Raw genomic sequence first — 15125 nt, forward strand, 5'->3', positions numbered from 1 at the left:
TACCCTAGCTTGTTTCGTTTGCTTTGTTTTGGCTGCATTTTCGTCAGGTGAGAAGCGCTGTGTAACTGCACAATACAAAAGACAGACTGATTTGGCATTAGAGAATTTATTTATTTATATATTTATTTTAAACGCGGGCTGTGATGGATATTCAGATAAACAATTGAAGAGATGGGCTTTGTATCAGAAAACTGGTGACGGGAGTCGGAAATCGCGTGTAACAGGTAAGTTCATTAATTTATATATATATATATATATATATATATATATAAAGCTCAAAGAGCCAGCTGCCCAATGTTTTGATATGTTGTACATATCCTTCTCAAGGGAGCCTGTGTTTGAATCAAAACATTGGAGGTATTTCTAGGTGTTTGACGGCATGACAACTACTTGTTATTGTTTATATTCAAATCCATGATTTATTCTTACATGATGTAATGGTGTTCTATATATTGTGACATCATTTTTACTTCTATCTTTGAATCTGTATTAATTCTAATTAACATTACTTTATGTAAATTTATATTTATATTATTATGCAATGCTGGCTTTGAGGATCAGTCTTGATTTGGCCTCCCCAGCGCATCAGTATACACACATGCTTAAAGTAAAACAAAATTTTCTGATTGTACAGTAGTTGTAGGCTGTGAAGCTTACCTATTTACATAATTGAATACCTGCATGTTAAGTGATCAGTTTGCCACTTCCATTTAGACTGATGTAGTGAAAATCATAATATTAAGATGCATTTTCCTTTTTTTTGTGTGTCTAGAGATTCCGAATACAGGAACATAATGATCTGTATGGACTGATGCGCTTGTGACTTAGGCACTAAAAAGCTGTATTATTTTTAACATGGGTCCAAAGGTATTTTAATAATAAAAAATACAGCACAAAGTGGTAGCTAGGAGGCGACTAAAATAATATTTACAGTCGCCAAACCCGGATATCCGAGGCTGACTGTATTGCAATTTTTATTTTATTTTGATTTTGAAGCAGGTAGAAAGAAGACAGCTAAGCTTCGTTTGGCAGCTACTTGTCTGATAAATGTTGGGAGTACGTTTATGAAACTGCTACAATACAGTGTACACTACAACTGGTACTGCATCAGTAACATGCAACAAAAACATATGCATATACATGCTGACAATCACACTGGACACTTTGGTACAGTGGAGCTTTATAGGATTACCCTTAACCAAAAACTGCTGACTGATACAAAAAATAAATAAAATACTTCACAAAGTGTAATGTCAGGTTTTATTACAGCAATTAGTGTGTACTAGAGAACACTGGGTTTGTTTACAGCACCCTTTTAATATTTCCAAGTGTGCAGTGAAGAATCCAAGAGTGGGGCTTTTAGTATTGCAATGATGTTGTTTAAAATCACCCACAAGAAGATGACCAGAGTGATGGGGATCAAATGCAACGGCACAGAGAGTTTATTTGGTGAGACAATCTAACAGGGTTAGAAGACATTTTCACAGGGAGTCTATGACTAAGAACAGTGATTTGAGGGGCAGAATCTAAGCAAGTCAAACATCTTGTGACAAAGCAGTCATCACTTCACCTTCTGTTCATTACTTGGACCAGAAAGTTTATAAACAGCTTGAGGCCCTTTCGTGTTTTACCTTTCAATTAAGCAAAACACACTCAGTGATATTTTGACTATGAGCGCATTTGACAATTAACTTGATTTTACATTGAAACAATTTATACATACACTATTGCCAAAAGTTTCGCATCACCCTAAGAATTAACGACTGAAATACACACACCTTACGTAAACGGTTGTAGCAACACATGGGAACATGTAACACAATAAAATAAAAAAATCCTTAAAGGCCCTTCAAGGACCTGACATTCTACAAAAAAAAACCAAACAATCTTGAACATCATGCTGCATGCAAGAAAAATACACACGTGATTCTACTTCCACCTCTCAAGTGCAGGGACACCGACACCGACTTGTTTCATGTCGTTTAGCTCAACCCTCTCCAGTCTGGCAGGTGTTCCAGTCGTGTTTTTTACCCACAATAAAAGGTGAACTCCCAAACACACTACAAATTCTCTTTCTACTGGGATTCTGGGAAGCAGCAGCAGCAGCAGCAAGTGGCTCATATTCATGGCAGCAAACAATACTGTACACATGTTTACACCAACTGAAAAAGAGATACAAAAAGTGCATAATTAACCAGCAAAATTCAGGTACGATAAATCCGTAGGAAACTGTGCAGCCAGCGTACGCACATCGTTTATAGATTATGGATGGTTAATGGAAAAACAGATCCAGTGCAAAATGACCCGTAGCGGTACTTGTTACCCAGAAATCTGGAAGTGTCCTTGAAAAAGAAAAGCACAACAATATTTGGTGCTTAACTGACCTTCGTGAAGTAATGAAGCGCCATTTTAAGTTTCAAGTTGTTGTTTTTTGTCTTTTCTGTTTCAACCGGAGATTTTAAGTCCAGCCTTGTCACTCACCTCTTTTAAAACAGCTATTTGCTAAAACACTGCTTTTTTCTGACATTTTATATAATTATGTCAATGAAGATTTTGACTTCTCAACCCCTTGTCAGCTTCAGTGAACTGTCTTTATTCAGCCTAAATCAAATCTCCCTTTGAAAAAGGCACTCATGGTTTAAACCAGTGAACTTTACACAAGATAGTAAGTGAATAAGATTCTCAAAATCTCAGCATGGCAGCTGATTTGTAAACTGTGCAGGGCGGTTAGTTTATTGTGTGTGGGGGTGTGTGAGTGAGTGTGTCTGGTGAAGGGCTATTGTTTGTTCCCACTATTTATTTTAGTAACAAAAAAGAAAGCATCATTTAATACCCTTTGACATCCAAACACAATAATTCATTTTTTAAGATTAATGTTGCAACCTGCCATGTGGACTTTTCAAATAAAACTTTTGTAAGATGAAAAGTGAAAGTAAATGCAAGTAAAAGAGCCTCTGGTGTGTACTGAGAACCAATGTACTCCAAACCTACATACTGGTTTATCTTGTGAATGACTTCCAATTCCCATGCAATCTTATAAAGAATCACGCGGACGTTAAACACTTGGTTAGCTCTGTGGGGCTATTACTGTTGCCAGTGTGGAGGACTGTAGACACCACGAAGGACCAGTTGAGTTCATCAAGTAAAACAATAGTAAATACTCCACCCTGTACTCAAATATACAAATCAGCTTTAATGGTTCAAATGGTTCAGAAGAGATCACAGCAATTTAAGTGTCATAAAATTTGATGTTTTTGGGGATGGGAAACACATGACTATTATACTTGGTTTCTTACCAGCACCACACAGTATCCCTTTCCAGCTCTGGACCCAAAACAATTGTCATGTTCTCTTCTAAGCTGCTCAGGAAATACAATTCACTGATCAACTAAGCAATCAAGTCTTAATCCCCATCATACAATGCAAGCCAAAACAAATTATTATAAAAAGGAATTAAAACCAGAAATCTCCCTAGGCAGCTCAGAAAAACCCAATTGTGATTATCAGTGTTATTAATATTACTGCAATGACCCCAGCTATTGCACTGTTGTACTGCCATCGACAACCTGTTTCTTAGTCTTAGTAGCAAAGTCAATAGCCAATAGACTATGAAAAGCTATCCACGAAAATACCAGAACATAATAAGCAAACGACTTTACAGAGGGCTACATGATTGAAGAAATTGGAAACAGACAGCAATGTGAGACACAGTGGACATGATAGAGGGACACTGTAGATTTAAAATGACCAATAAGATGGCAATAAGATGTACTTGAGTATGTATAATGCATTCATTTCAGTCTATTCAATTCTTTACTTTCCAGTGTCCTTCACTTGGTTCAAGCTGAACAACGTGGTTGTTCAGCTTGAACCAAGTGGTGGATAGCAAATGAGACAGGCTAAGAGGCTGTAGCTGAAAGGAAACCACACCATCTGATAATTGGTTTTCCAAACTTTTAATGCGCTAAACACTTTACAAAATTACCTTTGGTTTAGTAATCTCACGAGAATTCAAGTTCAAGAAGGGTTTACATTATGTAAATCCAATTGAGAGATGCAGTGCTCGTCTCCCCACTTCTGCCTCGAGTGCCAGAGTGCTTGCTATCTCCATATACAGCTCATACCCAAGAGAAGTTTTAGTCATTTTTTATTCAAGTGCCCAGGTACATTGGTAAAAACTACTTTCTCTTGTCTTTCTTTTCAAAGCTGAAATCTCCCATCTACAATTGTACCTCTAACATGATCCGTAACCCGTTATATTCTGGCCTAATGAATGAGAGACGGAGCATCCATTCCACACCGCCGCTGCTATTTAGATCATGAAAGCAGATGCTTTTGTGAAGGTGAGCATATGGAGGTGAGCATATCAAGTATTCATTGCAGTCTTCATGCTCTGTGCTGAGATACATGTCCTTTTATTCCATATTTGGATCTCTTTTCTCTACAGGTTACCCTTGACTTTGAGCTTTCGTACAGAATGAACACACTTTTCTAAATCTTAACTCCTGTTTTAAACAGATATTTCCAAAAGAGAAGTAAATACCGACAGGACACTCTCAAATCTATCATTTGCCAGCTCTGAGCGTTCGGATTTCGACTAGAAGACTGATCTTGTCATGATTTAGTGTCTTTTCAAAGACTACCAGCTAATTGAATCTAATTGAATTTAGTTTATAAATAGACTAATATGTAGATTAATTCCAGTCTGGGAAGCAACTACATATATTTCTGATCATCTAAAAGGGCAGAAGAAAGCTAGGGAAAACCTCGGTGCCATTTAGGGCAGCTACATTTATCATCACTGCTACTCATGAACAAGGTAATGACTATGGGCACCCACACTCTGTTTGAATCCTGGTAAAGAAAAAAAAACAAAAAAAAAAAACACAAGGAGCCAGTGCTTGATTTCTTAAACTAGTAAGAACCATTATGATTGGCTCCCTACTGCTGTGCTGTTTTATAAATCTACTTTATTCAAATGATCCCAGACAGTTCTCCTATCCTTAATTTACAACAGTGCAAACAGTGGCATACATGTCTACTGCTACGGTCTATTAATCAGCTGTGAAAACTGTCAGCAGCAATTGCTGTGCCTGTCTGGAAGAAATTCACGTCACCAGCCTAATCAGACCAGGGCACATTTTAATCAAATTGAAGACCTTTCAAGGGAGATCTAATTCTATCAGTTCTGCTCAAGGGTCTGTTGAAATGCATGCCTCTGTCATTCATGAATTTAGATCCGTCTTTGTAAAAATAAGTGAATCAGAAACGTTAATGATGTAACCCTCCTCATCATCTGTGAGTTTGGTTTTCAATTACTGCAGTAGGGGACATTCACAATGAGGCAGGTGGTACTATACAATAGGACATAAAAGAAGGTGAACATCCTGAAGAAAATTGCAGTTAATTGAAATAGAAAGCCACATGTTTCACTGCCTGTCCCAAGAGTTACTAGCATTTAAGTGCTAGAAATCTGTGGTGTGTGTAATACCGAGTGTTAGATATGTCGCAATAGGTATAGCTCATAAGTATGTCACAAAAATACTCTGTGATAAAATTAGGAAACAATTCACTGCTCAGTACTTTGGACCCAACCAAATGAATGACCTAAACTAAACCTCAAAGTTCAGCTGTATTATAAATATTCTTGCTACTTTGATTTAAAAAAAAAAAAGAAAGGAATTGGTATGCTTGTTAAATGTCAAATTCCCAAAAAATCTGAGTTCGACAAATCGGTAAAACAACTCCCTATGCTTTTATTTTCCTACAAAAAATTATAAAATTTAGAAATTCTCTAGTTTCTACAGTTACTGTACTGTCTGTCCAGTCTCCGTTCCACTGTGAATGACTGGTGGTCCCTTAGTACTGTAGTTTCACGGTCAGTCATTTCACCCTCATCCGATAGGACTCGTCTGAACCAGCACTAGAATTCTCTCATTCGTTTAAATGACTGTCAATCATCAAGACCTGCACTGACTGTGCATTTTCATTGGCCAGCTACAGCACCTGTCATTCAAAGCGCCTGTGAAATTAGCGGGTTAATGTGTAGGTAACGTGTAATAAAAGCTTTTGCTTAAGTGCTTTGTGATGATGGTCCACTATGAAAGGTGCTATATAAAATAAAGATTGATTGAAGACTGATTAACGCGTACGGTGCAATTACTTTGATTTAAAAATGGGGCGCAAGAGGAAGACACTTAAAGCATAAAAGTCTATTTTCACCCAAAATAAAGATTGAAAAAAAACCTGATAAATTCTCTCAAATAAACATTTATTTGGCAAAAAAACGTAAATCATATTAGTAGCAGTTTCTACAGTGTTTATTATTGATCTCCACGTTCATTAAAGTCATGACCCAAGAATCTTGATCTTTATTGTACTGGAGCATCTCCATAACACAATATAGCCTAGAAAGGGAAGCAATAATGCAAAAACAGAATGAATGATTTTTCAGTCTGCACTGATTTCCTACAATAGGATTGCTACAGCAATAGCTTTTGGTGGTTTTCAGGTATTCGAAAAGAAAATCACAGGTACACACATATCAGGCAATCAGTTTTGAACATCAATTACAAATAATAAATGTTCTGACCATGACCATGACCATGACCATGACCATGACCATGGATGGCAAGACTGGTGCTACAGATGCATGTCAATGTAGATCCTTCGTACAAAGATAGAAAACATTGTAAAACCACTGGTCTAGCTGCTCCAGATTACTTAATGTCCGAGGAGAACAAATTGGTTCTCAAATTAGTAGACTTTGTTGTAATGGTCATAGCATTCTACCCACAGCCTTAAACATCATCACTGCTGGTGTCTGGAAAACAGCCTTTGTGAACAATACTGCTTTGGTTAATACTGCAGAAGCAGCATGTAAAATGAAATAATAAAAACAGTTCCTATCCAACTGGACTGTCATCTTCTTTACAGCCATCTCAGTGTCTGGAAAGGAAGTATTTTCAGATACTAGAAATTGGATAACCTAAATTGCAATACATGCAGCATATTCTCAAAATGGACAGATATGCAGGTAGATCATAAAATAAATGGGGGAGAAGCACTCTTATGCCAGAGAGACCTTTCTACAGCTTTTATCTAAATGACATGTCACAGACTGGGTAGATTACAGCAGTACAATTTCATAGCCCAGGATTAAAAAATGATTGAAGCTCAATCACATTCTTCCGGTTCGGCAATGTCAAACTGTTGAGATTTGTTTTGTTTTCAATTGTATTTTCTATGACTTGTAAATTCATTTTCCATACCAGCATGTTGAATGGTAATAAGAAAAGGGGTTATAGTTACATTTATGAAGCTGTGCTCTGGATTCCCTGTATCCTTTTCATTTCGGCACATGTAAATACCATGACTGTCTTACAGAAAGCAGCAAAGAGTAGCAAAATGGGGACAGAATGGGAGAATGGAGTCAAGGGTTAGAGGATTAAATCTGAATGGATGGCTTCAGCTGATGAGAATGGTTCTTGTGTCGGGGATGGTTGAAAATGCTTGAAGTTACAACACAAGATTGGAGTTACTGGTATGGCTGCATTCCACAGTAACAGGGCAGCACACGGATGATTTAAAGCACTGAAGTTAAGAATGGATTATTTATAAAATAAACAATAAAAGCATGTATTTCTTGTAAAAATAATTAAGAAATGATAATCCGAAATGGATTCTGCCTTGAGCACAGTCCAATATAATATATACATGTGTGTTGTGGTTGAGAGCTACCAGCAGTGCTGGAGTACAGCAGTCATAAAGGGTCCCATTCATTTTGTGTTCCCTATCGAACCTCCCTGAATGCAAGAGGTTGAAATGAAAAGCCCCACTGCTGGCTCCGATATACTCCTGCTTATAACACTGCTGGCTCCGATATACTCCTGCTCCTAACACTGCTGGCTCCGATATACTCCTGCTCGTAACACTGCTGGCTCCGATATACTCCTGCTCCTAACACTGCTGGCTCCGATATACTCCTGCTCCTAACACTGCTGGCTCCGATATACTCCTGCTCCTAACACTGCTGGCTCCAATATACTCCTGCTCCTAACACTGCTGGCTCCGATATACTCCTGCTCCTAACACTGCTGGCTCCGACATACTCCTGCTCCTAACACTGCTGGCTCCGATATACTCCTGCTCCTAACACTGCTGGCTCCGATATACTCCTGCTCCTAACACTGCTGGCTCCGATATACTCCTGCTCCTAACACTGCTGGCTCCGATATACTCCTGCTCCTAACACTGCTGGCTCCGATATACTCCTGCTCCTAACACTGCTGGCTCCGATATACTCCTGCTCCTAATACTGCTGGCTCCGATATACTCCTGCTCCTAATACTGCTGGCTCCGATATACTCCTGCTCCTAACACTGCTGGCTCTGATATACTCCTGCTCCTAACACTGCTGGCTCCGATATACTCCTGCTCCTAATACTGCTGGCTCCGATATACTCCTGCTCGTAACACTGCTGGCTCCGATATACTCCTGCTTGTAAGAACATAAGAAAATGTTTGGGAACCAGAAAAGGTCGCTTAGCCCATCAAAGCTTGTTTAGAAGACATTAGATGAAAAGGCTACAAATCCTTATCTTTGTATGAAACAAACATTAATATGCAGGTCTGCATGCCGTGATAAGCATTCACCAAATATTTCTTACTTACTACAACAAGGAACACACACACACACTCCACAAAGGTGGCCCCAGCCTCAGCCTAAAAGGTGTCCTTCAAGCAATATGTTACCTAAAACCAAACATTAAAACTGGGAAATTTGACCTTTTTTGCTGCCATCATCTTGAAACCTTCAGGACAGGTCTCTGATGTTTATTATCCCTTCTGAATGGTGCAGCGTTTAAAAAAAAAGGAAAAAAGTAAATAAAAATTAAAAGAAAACATTTAAAATTGTTATATATATATATATATATATATATATATATATATATATATATATATATATATATATATATATAATGATATTTATAATAGCTCCTGTAATTTAATTGTGAAGCCCAGGCATTACAACAGGGCTTTTAAAACTTCAAACTGTTCAGTGGAAAGTAATATCTGCAAATGTAACAGAAAAAAAAAAAACTGTTCTTTACAGTTAAATCTGGTTTCCTGACTAATCACCAATCATCTGTTCTACACATTCCTACTAATTAACCTTATTCATTTGATAACATAAACACGTCAACAACAGAACAAACTGTTTGTATGAAATTAAAGAATGGCAAAGATCCACTTAAAAAAAAAAAAAATACGAGAATATTACTAAGCAATGTATCCAGTGAAAAAGTTAAAACCCATAGATAACCAATTCACAAATAACCCATATTATTAATCACTGGTTTATCACAACTTTGTAACATGCTAATGGGAGTTGGAGGCTCAGGAGGTGGAGCGATGGCTGCCAGCAGTCTCTCTTTTAAACCCTGAATAACTGAACACTTCACCAGAGATTGGTGTGGTAAACATAAATCTCAAATGGAACAGGAGGGTGAAGAAACCAAACCACTACATTCAACTTGTGAAGGTCAAGGTACAGCAGCTGGAGTGTTAAGATGGGGCTTTGACTTCACAGGCAGCGGTTTAGATCAGCAGACCTAAATCATTGCCTGTCAAATCAAAGAACATTTTCATTTTAACACAATGCTAGCAAAAAGTAGCTTAACATGTCATTTTAATTGCTTTTGTTATATTTGTCTTTATTTTTTTATGTGTGTTTGCAATCGTTATGAGGGTTTTGGTGTTCTGTTGTTTAAGTTTTTCCTGACAAGCTCAAAGCCAGGTGAAGACAGATATAGAAACCAGTATAATAATTCAATATGGGAACAACAGAACCCAGAACTACTCAAAACAGATTGCAAGCAAGAGAAATAATAATAATAATAAAAAAAAAAAAACACACATTAAAATCACATTTGAAGCTTCTTAATATCTTTAAGCGTAGTTGCAGTACAGTTAATTGCAGTTCAGACAACCAGAAACAGTAGCATGTGCAATAGACACTATAATCATATTACTGGGTGATTACAGCTTTGATTACCTAAACTGGCCTCTATTAATGCCCCCAAGGGGAGAATTACACTGACTTGCATATACATGTGTAAACAAGTCTTTCTTGTGCTTGTGATTTGTTAAAACTAAACACAACAAGACAGTTTTGAACTGTGGATGTATTGAACAGATGTAATTATAGTACAGACAAGAATCACACTCAAAAATAAAAATAAAACATTTTGTGAATCCACGCAGCAAGGAACTCCATTTTAAGAACTTGTGTAACACAACAGCCTGACTGAAAAGCACAGCAGTAGAAAATTATCTTCTTGTAAATAGCAATAAAGCAGGACTTGCTTGTTTCTACAGGTGTGTAGTGGACCACTAGTTTTCATTTTCCCTTTCTTCATCCCCAGAGAGCGAGGGAGATCAATCCTGGCACGCTTTCACAAGAGTAAAGACAAACAGAACAGGGATGATGTGGTTCACTCCACACGGTGTGGAAATGCCTGATTATTGTCAGCGAGCTTTGGGAAGATTGTCTGGGCCTTCTCACAATCCGCTAATTAGAATATGAAAAGAAAATCAGCAAGACTCAATATGTTCACTCGCCACCTCATTATCGAACGAATTCCCTGACAGGCAGCAAGCTGGACTAAACAGCGAATAGGCCGTAGAGAATAAGCCAGTGTCAGAATCCAGTGTTAATATGTTTATATGGGATACAGCATGGTTAAAATTGCAGGGTGACCTTTTACCTGTGGAAATACCTGCTGCCAAATGATACTGAAGTACCTAAAATTTTTACTGATTTAACACTACCAATTTGGTTCTAATTATTTTCAAAAAAAACACCCAATTGAGATGCTACATTTTGTTTGTAATAGAAAATATATTTTTTCAGCTCCTACGCTGTGTTGTCCCGTTATTAGGAAACGGGTGTTACCTGGTGACAACCCATCCTGTGTCACCTCCTGCACACTGTTCAGGTCCATCCAGCTTGCTTGTTCCCTTCACACACTCAGTGTCTTATTATGCATATTGACTCGTGTCTTTCAGATGTCACAATCTTTTCCTCATCCTCTTTCCACAATCATCTACTTGCTTCAAAACAAACATAGTCCGTCCACAACTGAAGAGACAGGAGTCTTAACATACTTTGCGATCTGAAAACGTGGCTCTTCTTTCTGTGTTTCACCCTTGTATGTATGCTAGGGTTATGTTTGTTTTGCTGGCCTTTGGGATTCCTTGCCTTGGTAGTTAGGTTATAAAAAGGTTTCACAAATTCTGTGTTTTTGTTGTAGTAAAATTCTCTCTGTATATAGCCACTGTACTCTAGTTCACGAGGGTGTTTAGCTGAAGGCACAAAGCACTAACAGACCCAACTTATTGATCAGAACAGAACAGCAGCAACTGCAACCAATTCATGGGTCCCCTTGATGGCTCATGCATCATGAGATTACTGCTTCAGCATGGAGGCCTACAGATCATTCTCCAAGAAACAGGGTTGCAGCCTCGGTTAGCAGCAGCAGCACAGGGCATCAACCCTGTAGGTTTCAGCCAGAAGTAAAGGTCAAAGATCAGCAGGATCTTTTTTGATCTCGTAATCCTCATCATGCAATAGAATTTACCAGTATTTTCAGTGGTACTGAATATTAAATACAGGACAACCTGACTTTCACATTTACAGGAAGCATTACATGTAGTTCTCAATTCAGAGAGTTTAAGAACTGTTATTTACTATGTTCCTGAATCCCTTCCAAGAACATAAAAGGTCAAAATCATAAAACAAAAAATTGTTGAAAAGGTTCCTATTTATTTGTGTGGAAACGGGAATGACTCATTTGTTCAAGTGTTTGCTAGCATTAAGGGGCTAAAAGCAGATGAATCAGAGGTTTTTACAGCAAATATGTAGTTGTTTTGGACTTAAATATGTGCTTGTTTTTATAGTGTAGTAGCACACATATGCTTTGAGATTTACTGAAATAATAATTACAGGAGATGCTAGCCAACTGCTCCAGTGAGAGCAAACAAACATTAGGCAACAGCTACATGTGAATGCATAGTGTGCCACTCATCAGCAAACATCCCAAGGCATTGAACATGGTAATGAGGCTGCAAACTAAGAGATGAGTTTAATAATACAAAGTCAGAGCAGGTATAAAAGGGTAATAATGCTAGTATATGGGTGCACCACTGTTAAGACTATTAAAATAAAACACTTAGTCTTGAAAGCTTGGAAAACAAGCATGGGAATTGCAGTAGACCAGCCTAGAGTCCTGTATCAGGTCAAACAAACGTAATTTTCGGGTCAGGCTCGGGTCTGAATCTAAAATCCTCAAAAACATTGTGTCCTTTCAGTGTACTCGTAACCCTTTCCCAAATAACGTATTAGAAGGTCAATGTACTGGTATTTCCTGCACTAAAGGAGTCAGCTGACTAAGCAGTGTTCTCGGTTTGTATTGCTGCTTGTTTGATACGTCACAAGATCCTTCACGTCTGCTTGGTGATATTACAAATGCCTGTGGACGAGGGAAACAAAAGATAGCGCAGGGTTTATATCCTGTAGTGGATAATAGTTCAAGGAGGTAAATCACACGTGTGGAATTCTTTTGGAATCACAGCAAATGAAAATAATGAACATGTGACTGGATTCATTGCTTGCAAAACCAGTCATTATGTTTTTGTGAACAGCCACAAAACTGGTACATCTCTGAGAAAGCACAGGTGTAGCTCCCTTTCAACTGGTGGCACGAAAGGAATAGACAGGTATTTTATAGTAAAGTAGAGATAGTTAATATGTTACAATGTTAAAATATATCCAGACCACTAGAGAAAGCTACCACGTTGTATAGCCTATTGTATAAAATCAATCCGTGGAGAATGGTAGAGATACCTGTGTGTGAATATGAAAGCCTGTAAGTCAGTCGATGCAGGCAGTAGGTAAAAGGACAAACACTTGCGGGTTCGGGTCAGGTTGCAGGTCTTATTAAAAACGGGTCGGGTCGCGGGTAAGAAAACGGTGTTGCAGCAGGTTGCAGGTTTGGGTCGTATCCTGTAGTAGCGGGTCCGTAAAAAATCGGACCTGCGCAGAACTCTGGACCAGCCCATGCGCAAAATTGAGTAACATTTGGCCATTAATGGAGGTTTTCCTTGTACAATATATGCCTAATCTATCAATTTCTTAAGCCAATGTGTATTTTATCCTGTACATAGCGAATCTGAAATCATATATAATGTATTATACAGTATCAGATAAAACCTTAAAAATCATGACCCACTGATAGATTGCCATTATCAGTTGGAAGCCTGCATAAACTAGTCTCCATAAACTGCCTGTATAACGGTATATTACTGAAATGTTTATGCTCCCCATATGGAGAGATCCTGAAAACAAAAATGTAGGCTAATTACCCTCGCATGATAAGTGCATTGAGACACTAATCCTTCTCTCTCTCTCTCTCTCTCTCTCTCTCTCTCTCTCTCTCTCTCTCTCTCTCTCTCTCTCTCTCTCTCTCTCTCTCTCTCTCTCTCTCTCTCTCTCTCTCTCTCTCTCTCTCTCTCTCTCTCTCTCTCTCTCTCTCTCTCTCTCTCTCTCTCTCTCTCTCTCTCTCTCTCTCATGCTTGCTTGGTACATTTGCATAATCCATAACACGCTTACTTACCAGTGTGTACCATCACTAAACATTTGCAGCCTTGAGGGTTTAGAAAGCCTCTGCAAAAACTCAGAAAGAGTACAATAACTCAGTCTTTTAGAGGCAATTATAAAATGGCAAGACAAATACACAAAACTGATTGGCAGTTTTTGATCATCACATACCCGGACCGAGCCTAAAAACTAAATTAGCTCCTGTAGCAGACTCTGGGGATTCCAGGCAAAGATGCCTCATATTTTCAGCGCAATTTGAACCTGGCAAGCTTGTGTGACTACAGTAAAAACATAAAACAATATTTACACATCTTCATCCATTATATACACAGGGATTACACATATATTTTTTATATATATATATATATATATATATATATATATATATATATATATATAGAGAGAGAGAGAGAGAGAGAGAGAGAGAGAGAGAGAGAGAGAGAGAGAGAGAGAGAGAGAGATTATTATATGCAGTCCTTAGAAGAATGTTAGGAAATCTTTGTAACAAACAAACAAACAAACCAAAAAGTCAATTATTTCAGCTCACATAGCTTTTAGCAGTCAGCAACTCTAATTAGCAATTAGCCAGCCACAAGACTTTTTCCCCCCTTATGAATATTCAGAGACTAAACAGATAAGCTAAAGCATATAACCCAGTGCATTAAAACACCTTTCTTCAAGGGAATGTTCTAATCTATACCTTAAGTACGTGATGCACTTGACAAAAGTTTATGGCTTTAATTAATCTGTTACAAAAAAAAACCTTACTGGAATTCTCAGAATACAACACAAACTGTGCAAACAATCGCAGAATGGCTCTGTGTTAAAAATGGGTTGTGCGTTATATACAAGATGTGCAGTGTACTCGGCTAGCAGTGTTCTATGCTAAACATTATACAAGGAATGTTATCCAAAGCCACTCCGTTATGCATGCTATCTACATGATGCACATTCTAAAAACCAAATGAGTGCATATGCAGTGTTGCACCTCTTTCTGCACGGTGTCGTAACAAAGTCAGTGTTAGCAGCTCCGACACTTAAAACAAAACAAGAAAATCAGAATTAAGATTCCAGTCCGAAAGCGTGTGAAGCAATCCTGTGGGTGATTTATTGACGTCCCATTGTGTTCACAATACCATTCTTTGTTCTACTGAAGTATAGCCATTGTCGCCACTTGGAGGAAGAATACTAAGTTGTACAAACAATCCACTTTCCTGCCTATTAAAGCAGGAACAGTACTGTAATCAGGTAATACTGAAAAATGTGATTGCATGTTACTGGCACTGCTCATCGCTGAGTGGCCCCAACTACTGTATTGTACCATTACTATATATTTGAGAATTTAAATGCAGCTTGATAATGTATGTAATGTTTCACAAGAATATGTTGAGAAAGGGCATACATTTCTTATAACACGGATAATACAATCTATACATCTACAGTATCTAAGTTTTAATTTAACATT

At 38.0% G+C, this 15125-nt stretch overlaps 1 protein-coding gene across 12 annotated transcripts in view; it reads right to left on the bottom strand.

Annotated features, from left to right (window-relative positions):
• The window catches only part of LOC117419849 (liprin-alpha-2), a 172754-nt gene that overhangs the window by 92802 nt on the left and 64827 nt on the right, over positions 1 to 15125 (bottom strand). The window contains exon 1 of one of the 12 annotated variants that reach the window (XR_009307232.1): positions 8788 to 8847. The exons of the other annotated variants lie outside the window; for them this stretch is intronic. The gene's annotated coding sequence lies outside the window, so the exon portion shown is untranslated. Of the gene's footprint in view, positions 1 to 8787; positions 8848 to 15125 lie in introns of those variants that run through there. 12 annotated transcript variants of the gene reach the window in all.

The sequence above is a fragment of the Acipenser ruthenus genome, chromosome 14, assembly GCF_902713425.1.
Source record: "Acipenser ruthenus chromosome 14, fAciRut3.2 maternal haplotype, whole genome shotgun sequence".
NCBI classification, from domain to species: domain Eukaryota; kingdom Metazoa; phylum Chordata; class Actinopteri; order Acipenseriformes; family Acipenseridae; genus Acipenser; species Acipenser ruthenus.